The 13,677-nt window shown below is 42.7% G+C and overlaps 1 protein-coding gene across 1 annotated transcript in view; it reads right to left on the bottom strand.

The window, feature by feature from the left end:
* Positions 1 to 11,999, bottom strand: part of 5-HT1 (serotonin receptor) — a 111,369-nt gene extending 99,370 nt beyond the window's left edge. Inside the window, exons 1-2 of the mRNA XM_076532924.1 lie at positions 11,603 to 11,999; positions 5,462 to 5,724 (exon numbers count right to left, since the gene is read on the bottom strand). The gene's annotated coding sequence lies outside the window, so the exon portion shown is untranslated. The remainder of the gene's footprint in view (positions 1 to 5,461; positions 5,725 to 11,602) is intronic.
* Between the last annotated feature and the right edge of the window lie 1,678 nt (positions 12,000 to 13,677).

The raw sequence follows: 13,677 nt of genomic DNA, 5'->3' as shown, positions 1-13,677 counted from the left end.
GTTGATCAACGTTAGAGGAAATCGACTACAAGGAATCGAACAAACATGTTTCTTTCTAAGCCGTAAATTGGAAGCTTCCTATCTCTTAGACAGAAAGTTTGTCGAGCTTTTACAAGATTCGATTCGTTTTCTCGGTTAAACGGTTCTTATCTTGCGCCGGAAACGCTGGTAAATTTATTCGATCGCATTACGTTTCAACGACTCTAAACACGGTTCCTCGGTGCAACCAAGATTGTAAAAATATACGGGTTTACAGCGGCAATTACGCGCTGTCGGTTTATGGCGATAATGTTTAATCGATCAGGGGAAACAACCCGTAGAATCACCTCTCAAACAATTCACTTTATTTAGCAGTGTAACGAGAAATTTCGCCCCGTTTGAGAGTTGCTCTCGATATATGATTTTATTGCGGTAATAAAAAGGAAAAATACGATCTGCAACGGGCGAGAATGGGAAAGATGCTTTGTTATTCTCGAACGTCGATGCGAGGCGATTTCGAAACGATTGCGGATTGAATTTTCGTAACAAAATTCTACTACTTGCAATCAGATATTGAATATTCTTCGTTGCATAATTCATTCCGCGTAGAAATGCATATTATATTGCGGAGGGATTATGAACGTGTTTTACTAGAAACAAATAAATTTTCCCTTCCTGTGTTATCGGATTTCATATTATTAAAGACTTAGTAAATTAACAGGGTGGAAAAGTTGAAAAGCTCGTTGACGAGTACTTGATCCCCCGACATAAAATGTATCTCCCATGAGATGCACCGAGAATGTATCGCAAACGGAAAAGCAATCGATGCAAGGGAGTCAATGTAAAATTGAAACAACGACATGTTCGTTTGGCAGAACAAAGGTATTCATCAACAGTCTTGTTCGCAAAGCTGCTTTCAGTTATTTTCCCCACTTCCTGTACACTGTGCTCTAACAGATAACTCAAACATGATACCCTCTCGACACGTATTGAATGTACCACGGAGAATAGGGTCGCTTGAAGGGTCAACCGAAGGGTTGAAGTGTAGTATTACAACATTATTACGTAACATCTCTCTAAAACCTCGTAACTACGAACATTTCACGGCATCATCGAAACTACGCGGTCATAATACCGATTACACAACGCCCGTGGTGTTCACGGAAATTTCATACCGGTTCTAGTTTCTGATTTCCGGTCGTGAAGTTTGCCCGGCCATTGTAAAAGTAAAGCAAAACGACGCGGTTGTATTGTACTTGTTCTCCCATTATCTGCGCTATTTATTGCCGTGATAATTCTCTTATGAGACGGGAATCTCATTGTTACGGTTTTGCTCGCCACGCAAAAACGCCCAGCAAAAATTGCCCTTGTTTTCTTACCTACAATTATTACAACTGCAGCTAATTGCAGTTAGTTGCAAAAAGCTCTACTGCGTTTATTTTAATTTTACTTGCCGTTTAACCGAAATAGTACTAAAAATGGTATTAATTGATGTTTCACCGACTTTGAAGCGAAAAGATATTAAGAAACTATTCAAGATAGTGTGCTCTGAATTATAAAGTGAACAATTTGACCCTTTACTAATTGAATACCGAATTAATTGAGTCCTTAACGTTTATCAGACATGAAACGTTTAATGGACTAGAAATTTCAGACATGAAACGTTTAATGGACTACAAATGTAAATCAAGTCCAAGTTAATGAAGCTAGGAGACATAAATGCAAGGGACGCAACCTATTCGATAGAGTAAAATGAAGTTCGACTTTTAAAGAGCCACGAGAAACTCCCGTATCGTAAATCCATGAAATGCCTCTGTCATTGTTTGCACACGGCAGCTCGTGATCGATCGAGTGACTTTGATTAATAAGTTTCGACCGTATTCGCGCAACGTCCGTTAAATTATATATTCTCCGCGTTGTTACATCCAGGCCGAATTGCGTAATGCGCTGTGTGCAACTAAATAAACCCGCTACATTTATCCAGTGGTTGGCTGAAATTTCGTTATCGATAATTCCGCGTTAATCACGCGCTCATCGAACACGTGATGAAGCAGAATTTTCTGCTAATTATATGCGCACCAAGATCCTCGTCGACGTAATAGTTTTCACTTATCGTCCTTTCGACTATTTCATTTATCGTCCTTTCGACTATCCAACGCCGCAGATTTTCATGCCATTTTGAAAAGCCAAACAGCTTTCGGTGTTGTTTAGAAGCTGAAGAATAGTGGCGCGTTGAAGACTCTTCAGGAACGCTTTCTCGGCCATTCTCGTCGCGACTGAATCTTTATACCCGGCCTTTATGTTCGCGATATCCCGGATGAACGTGCATCGAGAAGCATAAAAACCTACGAGCATCCTGAGGAAACTGCTATCTACTGGATTCGACCACCAAACTGACAAGAAACGATAGAGACTTCAAACCCGTATTCCTTTTACCTTTTATTGCGCCATTGCCAGCGGACACCGTAATGTTAATACAAACCTAATTTTCTTCTGCAAGGAAAAGAAACGCTGATTTAAGTTAAAAATTCTTGGGAAGATTTCTGAATTAACACTCTTCATGTTAGGCGTTAATTGAGCATCTATAGGCATCTCACATGAACGACACTGTAACTTGAACAAAATTTTACATTTAATAATAAAATTCTATTCCAACCTCACTATAGAACTTGAACATGAACTTAAATTACAGTGTTGTTTATTGGGTGTCAATATTCCTGACCAGGGACAAAATTCTGAATATCAATTATTATTCAGAAAATTCTAAATAAGTGAATTACAATTTATTATAAAATCACATTACAAATAATACAAATCACATACAAATAATTATAATAAAATATTCTACATTAATCACGTTAATAATGCATTAAGCACCATGAGTTTCAGTAGCGAAGATGGATGTTAATCCTTGAAGTAACGAATGGTCGAAGAAAGTGCGAAGCTCTTTAAATATTGCAGACTAAATGACTGGGCCTCTGAAGGGGCCGGAGAAAAGGATCTGGTCGTCGTTCAAAGCCAACCTTCTTGAACGCGAATTCAACAAGTTAGCCGTTTCTCTTTCGGCAGACAAGCGTTTAAAGGCTGCACCTTGCGAGGTTCGCGAGAAATCTAGATTAAAAGAACAAGGAGGCTTTGCCGTTGAGGCAGCACCGATACCAGCTCGCTTGGCCTGTTTCTCGGAGGAAATTCCCTTGATCTTTCTTTACCTTCGTTCCCACGATAAGGTGCGGTCCGCGAAAACGACAGCGCGTTCGACTGCGATAAAACATGGACGCAAACTTTCGTCACGAGTGGGATTTAAAACTATTACTCGCAAGGGTTTTGGCTCGACATTCTGAATAGTGAGATTTTTCAGAAAGTTCAGTTGTACGTTAGTTGATCTTAGTAACAATTTTTACCGACAATTTATTTGAGAGGTTAAAAAATTGTTCGGGAACGAAATCTGTGTGTATCGAAGTTCGCGAGCAAATCGAATGAAATCCGCGAATTGGTTTGTGTTTTCCTTGAACCGTGACGTGGCTGAAAGTCAAACGGATCAGCTTCGTTCGCGAATATAATATTTGTCTTTCGATCGAACGTTAATCTCGCGTTCCACGAGAGGCTGGGAAAACGTTTATGTATTTCCGAGGCCAACCTCGAAATAACTATCTTCGAGATTAATTCCACTTTGGTCCCGGGAGATTTTCGGCGTTGGATTTCGTTTGCTGAGTAAAACAGAGAAGGATTTTCAGCGGCGCCTCGAGTTCGAACGGTTGCAATTAAACTGTGAAATTACGGTAGTGATAGAATCCCGTTGTGAATACTTGAGAACCATGAAACGATCTCCGATCGACCAGATAAAATCAAATCGAATGAAAAATTAATCAATTACTCGGCTCCATTAGATTTATCACATTACCTCTATGACTATCAATCTATTAAATATACATGTCTGCTAAAAATCCACAAAACAGCTGTCAAAGTTGTAAAAGTCATAAAGCAAGTCAAATAATTAACAAATAAAAATCGTGTACCAATTTCATTGAGTGTACATGTGAAGTACACACGAGTGTTTCGACACCATAAACGGAGTTAACAGAGTCTAGACGAATAATTGCCATTGTGATAAGAGAATTGTTTATGGAACGAAGCAATCAATGAAACTACCCGAGTCTGCAACAAATTACGAAGTACCGTTGATCTGTGGATCGCTAACTAAATGCTTTCGATTGCGCCTGGGTAAATGGAAGGAGGCTTGAATGAACGCTTCCAACGGAAACGCATAAATTTCTTTGTTGCTTACAGGAGAACGTAAAACGAGAGAAGAAAATTCTGTTCGATTCGATGGCTTTCCTGTAACGTAACGACCATTCGTTCATCCGGGTGGCGGACGTATACGCGTGCGATAAAAGCTTTTTCCGAGTATACGGATTCTCTGTATTTTGAGATTGGGCGATAGAAGATGGCTGTAGATTAAAAAATGAAATTGGAAGATCGAGTTTGTTATTAATAATCTATATTGTAACGTATCTACGTCAGCGTAGTTACTCCTTGTACACCGGTGGTTGTCAATGTTATCTAACTTAACAGTGTTGAAGAAAGTAAAATTCGATGTACATGTATCATAAAATATTCCTTTTCTGACGAGATCGTTGTATATCCTAAATTAAAAAAAAAAGTGTGAAACAATTTGTGATGAAGGAGTTAAGGTATCAATAATACAGTGTTTCATTGCGAAGCGTTGAGGATCGAAAAAATCGTGAATATTTTCCAGCGGAACGCGTCTCGATCCAATCGCCCTGAAGGCAGAAGAAGACTAAACATCGTACCCCTTCGGTCGACCGATCTTTCCCGTGGCTCCGAATCGTACAAAATTCGCATTGTTCACGGCCGAGTAAACGTACGAATCGAAACAAGCCCCGACAGCAACGAGCAAGTAAGGAAAGTAAAAAAAGAAGACCTGTCTCGTCCCTGCATTTGACAACAATGATACGATATCACAGTTCGCCGAACACGACCCTTTCGCTTCACGAGTTACACGGCTACAGATGTTTGCAGTTTCTCGATACACTAAACTACCGAACGGAGAAGTTGGCGTAATTTATGCGCATGTTTTCCTACATCGACGAGAGCTTCACTATTTTATTACGCAAGAGTCTCATCTCGAGTTTCGCTAAAAAATACAAGAAAATCAACGTTATCGCTTCGGAGTGGTATGCGATCGGGATCCAAAGTGTATCCCTTCTATTTATATCGATAACTCCCTTTTCGAAAAATCGATCAGAAGCCCATCTGTTTCCTTCAATAACCAAAGTACATACGGTGGTATTTTTAAGAAACGATCTATCTTGCGGTCACCGTAAATCAATAACGTCGCACGATCGACCGGATAAAATATTTCAGCCACTTTCACGAAAGTCATACGGAACCAATCAACATTCGATAGATCGCGACAGAAGTCACGCTCGCGTACGTGATCGCTTGAAAGGCGAGTTCATACCTGAAATCTGGACGCAGGCCGGTGGTCAGCGGTCGACGACGTGCATCGTCGTGCCAGCAGGCGTCGCGACGCTCCTCCAGGATGATGTACGTGATCCAACGTCCACGATGCCGGAACACGCGGATAACTCGACGGGTCGACGCGATCGATTAAACTCGTTGGATCATTTAGCGAGGACTGGACACCAGCAGGGACCGGCAACGCGCTGTTTTCGTCGTTTTAGCGGTGGCTGGACCAGAGACGCGCATTATCGCTCGAGACACCTACCAGAAATACCATTAACGGCCATTTATTTCGAACGAACGAATATCGAATCGCGACGGCCGATAATCTAGTGTCAGCCACGCTTTAGCCGAGCTGAAAGTAGCGGTTCGCATGATGCAGCCTGATTTTTTACTGAAAAAATAGGTCTTTGACTTTCAATTTCTAGAGCGGCTGCGAGAGCCTACTTTTTATCGCGTGTGCAAGTACCGACACTTTCAACTTTGGTGATTTTAGTTTCACGATTGTGAAGTCGAAGGTCTTTAAGGACTTCTTGGAGGACTTTTGGACTTGGATGATCTGTAACAATAGATTTCGAGGACTTTCAAGACTTTGATCATCGGTAACTATAGATTTCGAGGACTTTGCTGGAGGACTTTAAACTCTAAGTACCAGCGTAACAAATATCAAATAGCTCGATAACAAATATCGGCTTCTAGCTGCAAAAGGTTCGATCTGAAACTTCGAAATGAACGAGTGTCAGCTATTTTGAGGACATTTTTTAAGCCGATACTTTATCTCGAAACGAAGGTCTGCATTCTGGAAGAGGGAATCAATGGTCCGATGGAATATTGAAAACTTTTCGATTACAGACATATAGTCGTCGAATGACAAGTTTACGAGTTCGATCTTTCCTCTGGGCGCAGGTGTTTCGAATCAGTTTTCGCGATGAAACTCGAGTGGCGCATTAGAGAATATGGCACTAATTTAAGTAAACAAATTACAGAATGGGTTATTGGAAATCTATGATAAAAGGTACTCGTAACAAAAAACCTATCCAGCGTATCACTCGCGATCAAACGGTGCTCCAGTTCTTTTATAATCGAATGTCGATCGAACGATGACGAATCTGTCCGTTGATTGATTTCCAGTCTTGCCGACTTTTCCGAGCGTGCAAGAACACGATGACGACCCGTGTGTCGCGACAGAAAAACCGCACGATTCATCGGCCTGAGATGGCAAGGAAGGTTAGATGTCTGAGGAAAAAGGTCAGCTCACTGGTTGGCCTTTAATCCCCTCATCGAGTTCCAATTAATACACGTCTGTCGGTCGTTATTCAACATTCAGAAGGAACGGAGAGCAGATTAATTGGTTCGCAGCGATTTAAAATCGTCGACAACGAATGAACGTCCAGGCTGGAAAGGACCTTTCCGTTTTCTTCTATTTCTCTTTTCTCCTCCAGCCGCTGCTGGATTAAGGAAATCATCCTTCTGGGATGAAGTATTTGCGGCGCAATGGGAACTTTCGTAGGCCGATAAGAGGGGACCGAATTGGATTCGATAAGAAGATCGGGAAGAATTTTGTGACCGAGGTTAATGGGGAGAAATGAAAAGCAAATAGAATCGGAATCGACGAATCGGCCGGCGCACGGGACACCGTGAATATTCGACAAATATTTTTTAATAACATCCCCTCGACGCGAGCAAATGACGCGTGAAAAATGAACATTTACATTCTTTCCCTCGTTCCGACTCTTCGTAAAAATGATCATAGCTTTTTAATCGCGCTTCAAAGATCGAGATAATTGATTCTCGTAAAGTTTGCTTCAGAAACTGCCACCGTTTTTATCGCGCAATTCGCGTTTCTTTATTTTAAAAAGTCATAAAGCCTGGCTGGAGCTACTTCAACGGAACGAAATTGCAAGATAAAACAGTGTATGCGTAATGTACTGCATTATCAAGGTATTTCTAGCGCACGATGGAGGACAAAGGTGACCCTGTTAACGACCTTTCTTAATCCAACGATCTCACGCTCCGCCGAGCGAGGGTTACCATGCTCGATAAACCAATAAATTTTAATAATCGCGAGAGGAAAACAAACAGCCGATCGAACGTTTCTCCTATTCTTTTAACTTTAAAATTCCTTCACAAAAAAGGTCCGTTATGCAACCGTGTTAACGAAACGATATCGTAACAAGGAACAAAGAAACGAAAATGTATTTTTTCCAAGTTTTACGCGGGTATGCCATGGTCCATATCCTGACCATAACTATAACCATAACCGTGACCATAAGATCCAATATTGGAAACTCTCTTATTTAATAACCGCGGCGGTATTGTAACCAGCTTGTCCCTTTTGTTTGGCCACGTTAATGATAAAATCAATTTCCCACGGCTCTTTCGAGACTCGTTATTCAACTGTGTAGCCTGTCACGTTACCGCAGGTACAACAGAAGAAGATATAACGTTTTACTCCCTTGTTCATAAATCGAAGTACGACATAATCCTCTTAATCCTCGACGTTGGCTCTACTAATTTTTCTCTTAAATTATCGTTACACGTTCGCAATTAGCACTACGTCATTGGTACTGGACACCCGATTAATCTCATTATCGAATTACGCGTTAAATTTCCGGTTACTAGTATTAATATTCGCTTGCTACCGGATTACTTCTGATTTATGTTCTACAAAGTCTCAAAATTACCCTCCCTATACGATGAAACTACTGCAAAAATAATAATTTTGGCCTGGCTTGTAATGTCACTTCCCGATTATGTAAATACTGTTGCATTTATACATTCTGTTTGGAAAGTTGCTCAGGGATGAATGAGTTCGAAAACTAAATTTAAAGTTTGTACTAAAAGTGCATGTACGAGTAAAAAAGGACAGGCTCCGGTCGACTTTTCGAGGGATAAGCAAAGAAGAAGAGCAGCGAAAATGATCGCCCCTGAAACAATAACGAAAATATTGTCTCGCCGCCTGTCAGAAACGAGGAAGAAAAGCAGGAGGAAACAGTTGCCTCGTTAAATATTGCATGGAACTTTGTATCCGGCTCGATCAAACGTTTACAGGGGTCGAAGAAAAGCTGGCAAAGAAGTTTCCGCGTGCGAGCTACGTGCGGAACTTTCGTCGACGACACGGTTCGTTGTCGAGGGGAACACGGAGGTCCGATTAATGGTCAAACTAACACTCCACACGCCCGGAGCCACGAAACAAGCTGGCTTCGGGGTGTCAGCGACCCCCTCCTTTCATCGAATGTCACGGATTCGGAACTTCGGTCAAGCTGGAAAACGCAAATACCATTTCGCAATTACGTCACCGCGTATCCGGTCATTTGTGTAGCGGTACAGAAAGACGGACCGACAAAGACAGACAGAACATGTCCTCGGTGATTACAAACAGCTGGACACCGAGTAAACATCGAGTCCCCCTCAATGGGAAAACTCTGAACAATGTCGTCGTCGGTTCCCGTTTCGAACAGAGAGCTTTACGGATCGACGACCAGGTGGGCGAGAAAAACGGTGAATGGGTCGAGGTAATGCTGCTCGAAAGAAGCCGTAATTGCTTAATCCTCGTGGCTCCGTTGGTGCCAAGAAACCGCAACGACCCGATGGTCCAGCTGTTTGCTTCGCTCGATTTATCTACGTCGATGTAACACCAACTAAACTTCACCTTAGCTGATCCTGCAGCTTTTTAACGAATAAAACCGAGGTTTAACGGGACACGCCCGTCTCGGACCGGATACGCTCCAGGGAAATTCAATTTTGTTAGCTGGATCTGTGAATCTGATCTAGCGAATCCGAGCCACCGGAAATTCGCCGAATTCAAATTCTGTAGAGATCAAAGGCGTGAAAGAGAAATGATTCGACCGATCACAACCTTTGACAATATTCGAATACACCAATCAAAGACACGAGCAACATTATTAAATATTAATTTTAATTTCCTCTTTGACTGCTACGAATTATTTTACTAAATTTTGCCATCCACGTCAGAGGTAACAATGGAGATCCCCTATGTTATACAGATTGAAAAAGTCGATTACATACCATAAGCAGGGTATTAACTTCAGCAGTACTTTGCGTACTCCTAATATTTCACGATTCGAACTGCGCAGGGTTGAAAATTTTCGGCAACGTAATTTCGCCGACTACATCGATGATATTGCATCCATGCAGCTCTCCATCCCTTGAATGAACGAATTGTCGAACGATGAAAACGCTTGTTCGTTGAGTTTTTCAACGGAGTTTAGAGTTCGCCCTTTCGACGGACAACTCTGGTACAGATTCAATTTGTCGGCCGGCTAGATCTCGAAATCGGATCTTTCAAAAAGGGGTGGGGGGATTAAAGCCGGAGGGGGAACCGATGAAACTTTCGATCGCACGAAATTAGTGTCGAGCCGTGCTTCAACGAGACGAAAAACGACAAAGCTTCCGAACAGAGTTGCGACTTTCAACGAAAGCAACTCGTATCGCTTGGCGATAAAACGGTGTTTGCCTAGAGACAAAAAGGACGACACAATTTTACCCGGTATTCTTTTGTGAGATTAGGTCGACAATAGACTGGGGAAAACGGAAAGATCAAGCTCCGTTTTATTTGACTGACAGATTTTCTCGACGATGATAAAGAATGTTTGAGCAAAGAAATGACAACGAATTTCCCCATTAAAATACCACAGTATACGTATTATAATATTTCAGGATTTAATATCGATTCATTTATATTATGTAACAAGAGTGTTAAATTTTAATACGCTTATAATTGGACTATCAAACTTGCGGAGCAATTTGTGTCATAAATTATAGATAATTTATAGCGTCGTTTTATTACACGTGCTAGAATATTATAAGGAAATATTTGTAAAACGTAGACGTATTACACGAGAAGCAAACCTGAATTGATGAATTAAAATTATATGGGTATTATCGTTTTATTACACCGTCGTTCAGCACGATTCTACATGTAAAGAACGTGAAGAGGATTTTAAAATAGCTCGAAACAATGAAGAAGAACTTGTATGAATTGCACATATTGAAATTTAACATTCCTATTTCGATCTACATGAGTTTTAACAGCACCAGTGTAAACATTGCCGAAGAAGCTTTAATCGATCCCAAAGATTCGATCCGCTGGTTAATTCGATTCCGCGGATGGACTTTTTTCCCCGATAGAGGTGGAACCCATCGGTTAAGAGCACGAAACTTGGACGCATGAAATCGGGACAATCAACCCTTGTCGCATCCTACCGGATCCCATTTTATTCCCTGACATGGATGGCCGTTCAAACGCGTCCGTGAAAGTGAATAACCTTCTCGGTGGTGGCAGGGAAACACAACCAGAAATTATCGGAATCGACGGTAGGGGAAACCTCATTTCCGAAGGGTAATCTCGATCCGTGAATCGATCTCTGTTCACCAGGATTCGTTGGAAGAGAAACGGGCGTCAGGACGATCGTAAAAAGGAGAGGACCGACTCTCATCCCCAAGACTTTCCAATTTGTTTCCATCATCGAGTTTACCCGATTTTTCCGTTGCTTTTCCATCGAATCGACCGATACGTCTCTTCGTAGTTCCGTCCACGGGTTTACCCTCTCGAAGCACCGTTGCAAAATTGGAGAATTAAACGAGCATCCAACGCCTCTTCCTCCTCTTTACTTTCCACCTCTCGAAACTCTTCGGCGAAAACGTCCAAATTCCAAAGAACAAAAGAAGCTTACGAGGAATCTGTTTACCGATATCACACGCGACTGTTTGCCCGTCACAGAGACATCGATCGCTAGGAACTCGATCTTCTTGGGGCCTCAGGACGATCCCAAGGGAAACAATATAATCCGACGAGCAAATATCGGGGCAGAACGAGCTTGTTTGTTTTCTGGCATCTTAAGCCGCGAATAACGAGAGGGATCGCCTGGAAGGATGAAAAATCCTCTTCGTTTTTCGCCGAGGATCCTCTGTCGCTCACCGAGCCGTCGATCGCGTTCGAGGTTCGCAAACTTCCAAGGCGGTCGTCAAACAACGAACGATCGAGAGAAGGGTGGACGGCAACTACCGCGAGGAATTATTCGGAGCACGACGTTCCGGCTCGCGATTTAAAATCATGGCAACGATCACGGCCCCTCTGCGAGGCCGTGCAACAAGTTATACACCATAACAAGCGTACCGATTGACAGGTTCGCTGTTCACACGCGTCGATCGACGTGCAGCGTCCACGAAAGAACACGATTCAAATCGGTCGTTCGATTCGAGGTCCCGATCTCTGTCTGCAAATAATTTGTTCCCCGCGTTCGCGTTTAAAAGATCAAGATAGATCGATCATTTTTCACAAAAGAATCGATAAAGAAAAAAGTATCGAAGAGGTCCACGAGGCACGAGTCGCGAACGTCCGCGAAAAATCGCGATCGAATCGAACCGAGCGGGAACGGCGAAACGATCGATCGAGTTGCCGGTCGCGTAAACACGGCTTATCGATATCCGGTCGATGGCAGGTGAAGGAAAAGCGGCGCGACGTTCGAGAGACCCGTTTGGTCCGGAGTACCGTGCCAGTACTGGTGCCGTGGAGTTTGTTATCGAGTAGCGACGAGAGGAAAGAGCGAGCAGGGTGGTGGCAGCTCCGCTTGGCTGACAAGTAGACAGAGATGGTATTACGCAGGCGCTAACTTCTCTGCTCGCCTCACAACCACCTTCCTTCCACCCTTGCTCTGACAACCCCCTAAACTCGAGTGCTCGACCGCCCCACACGGCCACCGATGCCAACTACACGCTCGCTCGCACCATCCAGCAAAAGCTTATCCGTCTACGCGTCGAAAGAAGATCCTCCTCACGCGTGTACACGTGTGACTCCAGATACGACGCCGCGTAAACTGATAAACGACGGCGTCGCTGGAAATAATTACCCTGCGGTAATTCCATCGTAAGGGGTGAATCATCCATTTCTTTATCATTCGAATTTAGAGAATATAAATATGGTATAACGCATGGTACTGATCTTTCGCGATACAGTAACGGTTAAGTGGTACTAATGCGAGGATAAACGCCTGTAATAGCGACGTGTGGTAATATTAACGCACTGTGATACATCGCAGTATTAATGCATAATACAACGTGCTGCAATGTTAACACGTAGCGGACGATACAAACGTGTAGCGATGTTAATGCTCACAATACTAAAATACAGCAAGAACATGTAGCGATATTGACACTTGCACAACGCGTGGCCAGACAGTAATGATACCACGAAATGAATCACCAATTGTTCTAGCAAACTCCCTCGAACAAAGCAACAAAAATAGGAAAAGATTGCAAGCATTCAAGTAACGAGAGAATGAATATCAAAATACTCGTGTTCAGGTATGTTTTGAATAATTCGCCATTCGAAATTCCAATAACGGCATCCATCAATAACGTAACTGAATGAAACTCGACCAGAAACGCAGTTGCCAGGAACGTTTCAACGCGTAACGATTGTAATCAACGAAATTTATTCGCGTCAAGTTGTAAATCGATTAGCATGATTATTCGCGGCCGCGAAATTCGGTAGATTTTCAGCGGCCTCATCGTTTCGCGGCCACGGGGCTGACCGACGTTCGTTAACGACAGGAATGAAAGCTGAAGCTCCGTGAAAAACAGCGTTCCGATGATTCGACGTTGTCGTCGCGAAGATTCAGCGTCTTTGACGAAGTAAATCGAATCGAATCTACGAACAGGCAAGAAGGATGGAGAAACGTTGAAAAGTCGAAGGATAGCGCGCCCCAGGCTATACGGAGAGGACTGATCCTAGTGACGGAGTTGATTCGATGCTTGTAATTCTTCGTGGATTCAAGCTCGAACGCTTTTCTTTATTTTTTGCAGTTCTTCGTTTCGCCCGTTGATGATCGTTCGCAATATTTCGTTTGTTCCTTCGTCTTCTTGTCTTTCTGATTTCCAGCCTCGGCTGCCAGACGAGTTGAAAACCTCGTTCGTCTTCGAAGTTGCACCTCGTCCTTTCGCGTGCCTGTAGATTTTTCTTTCGGGAACGCGGAGCTGTTCATAAGGAAGCTTTTGCAACTTTCAGGCATAGTCCCAACGGAGTTCTGTCCTGCTGAACTGCTTTCAGAGAAATCTGAGATACAAATGTACTATATTAGATTTACGAAATTCGTCGCTAGAATGTAGCGTACTTTCCCGATTACACCTTGGGACGATTGAATTTGTTAAACGAGAACGGTGTAGAATTTGTGTGAATCGAGTAAGTAAAGA

This window comes from Megachile rotundata, chromosome 6 (assembly GCF_050947335.1).
Source record: "Megachile rotundata isolate GNS110a chromosome 6, iyMegRotu1, whole genome shotgun sequence".
Lineage (NCBI taxonomy): Eukaryota > Metazoa > Arthropoda > Insecta > Hymenoptera > Megachilidae > Megachile > Megachile rotundata.
The sequence above is the reverse complement of the archived record's forward strand: the minus strand, read 5'-3'. Positions and strand labels throughout refer to the sequence as shown.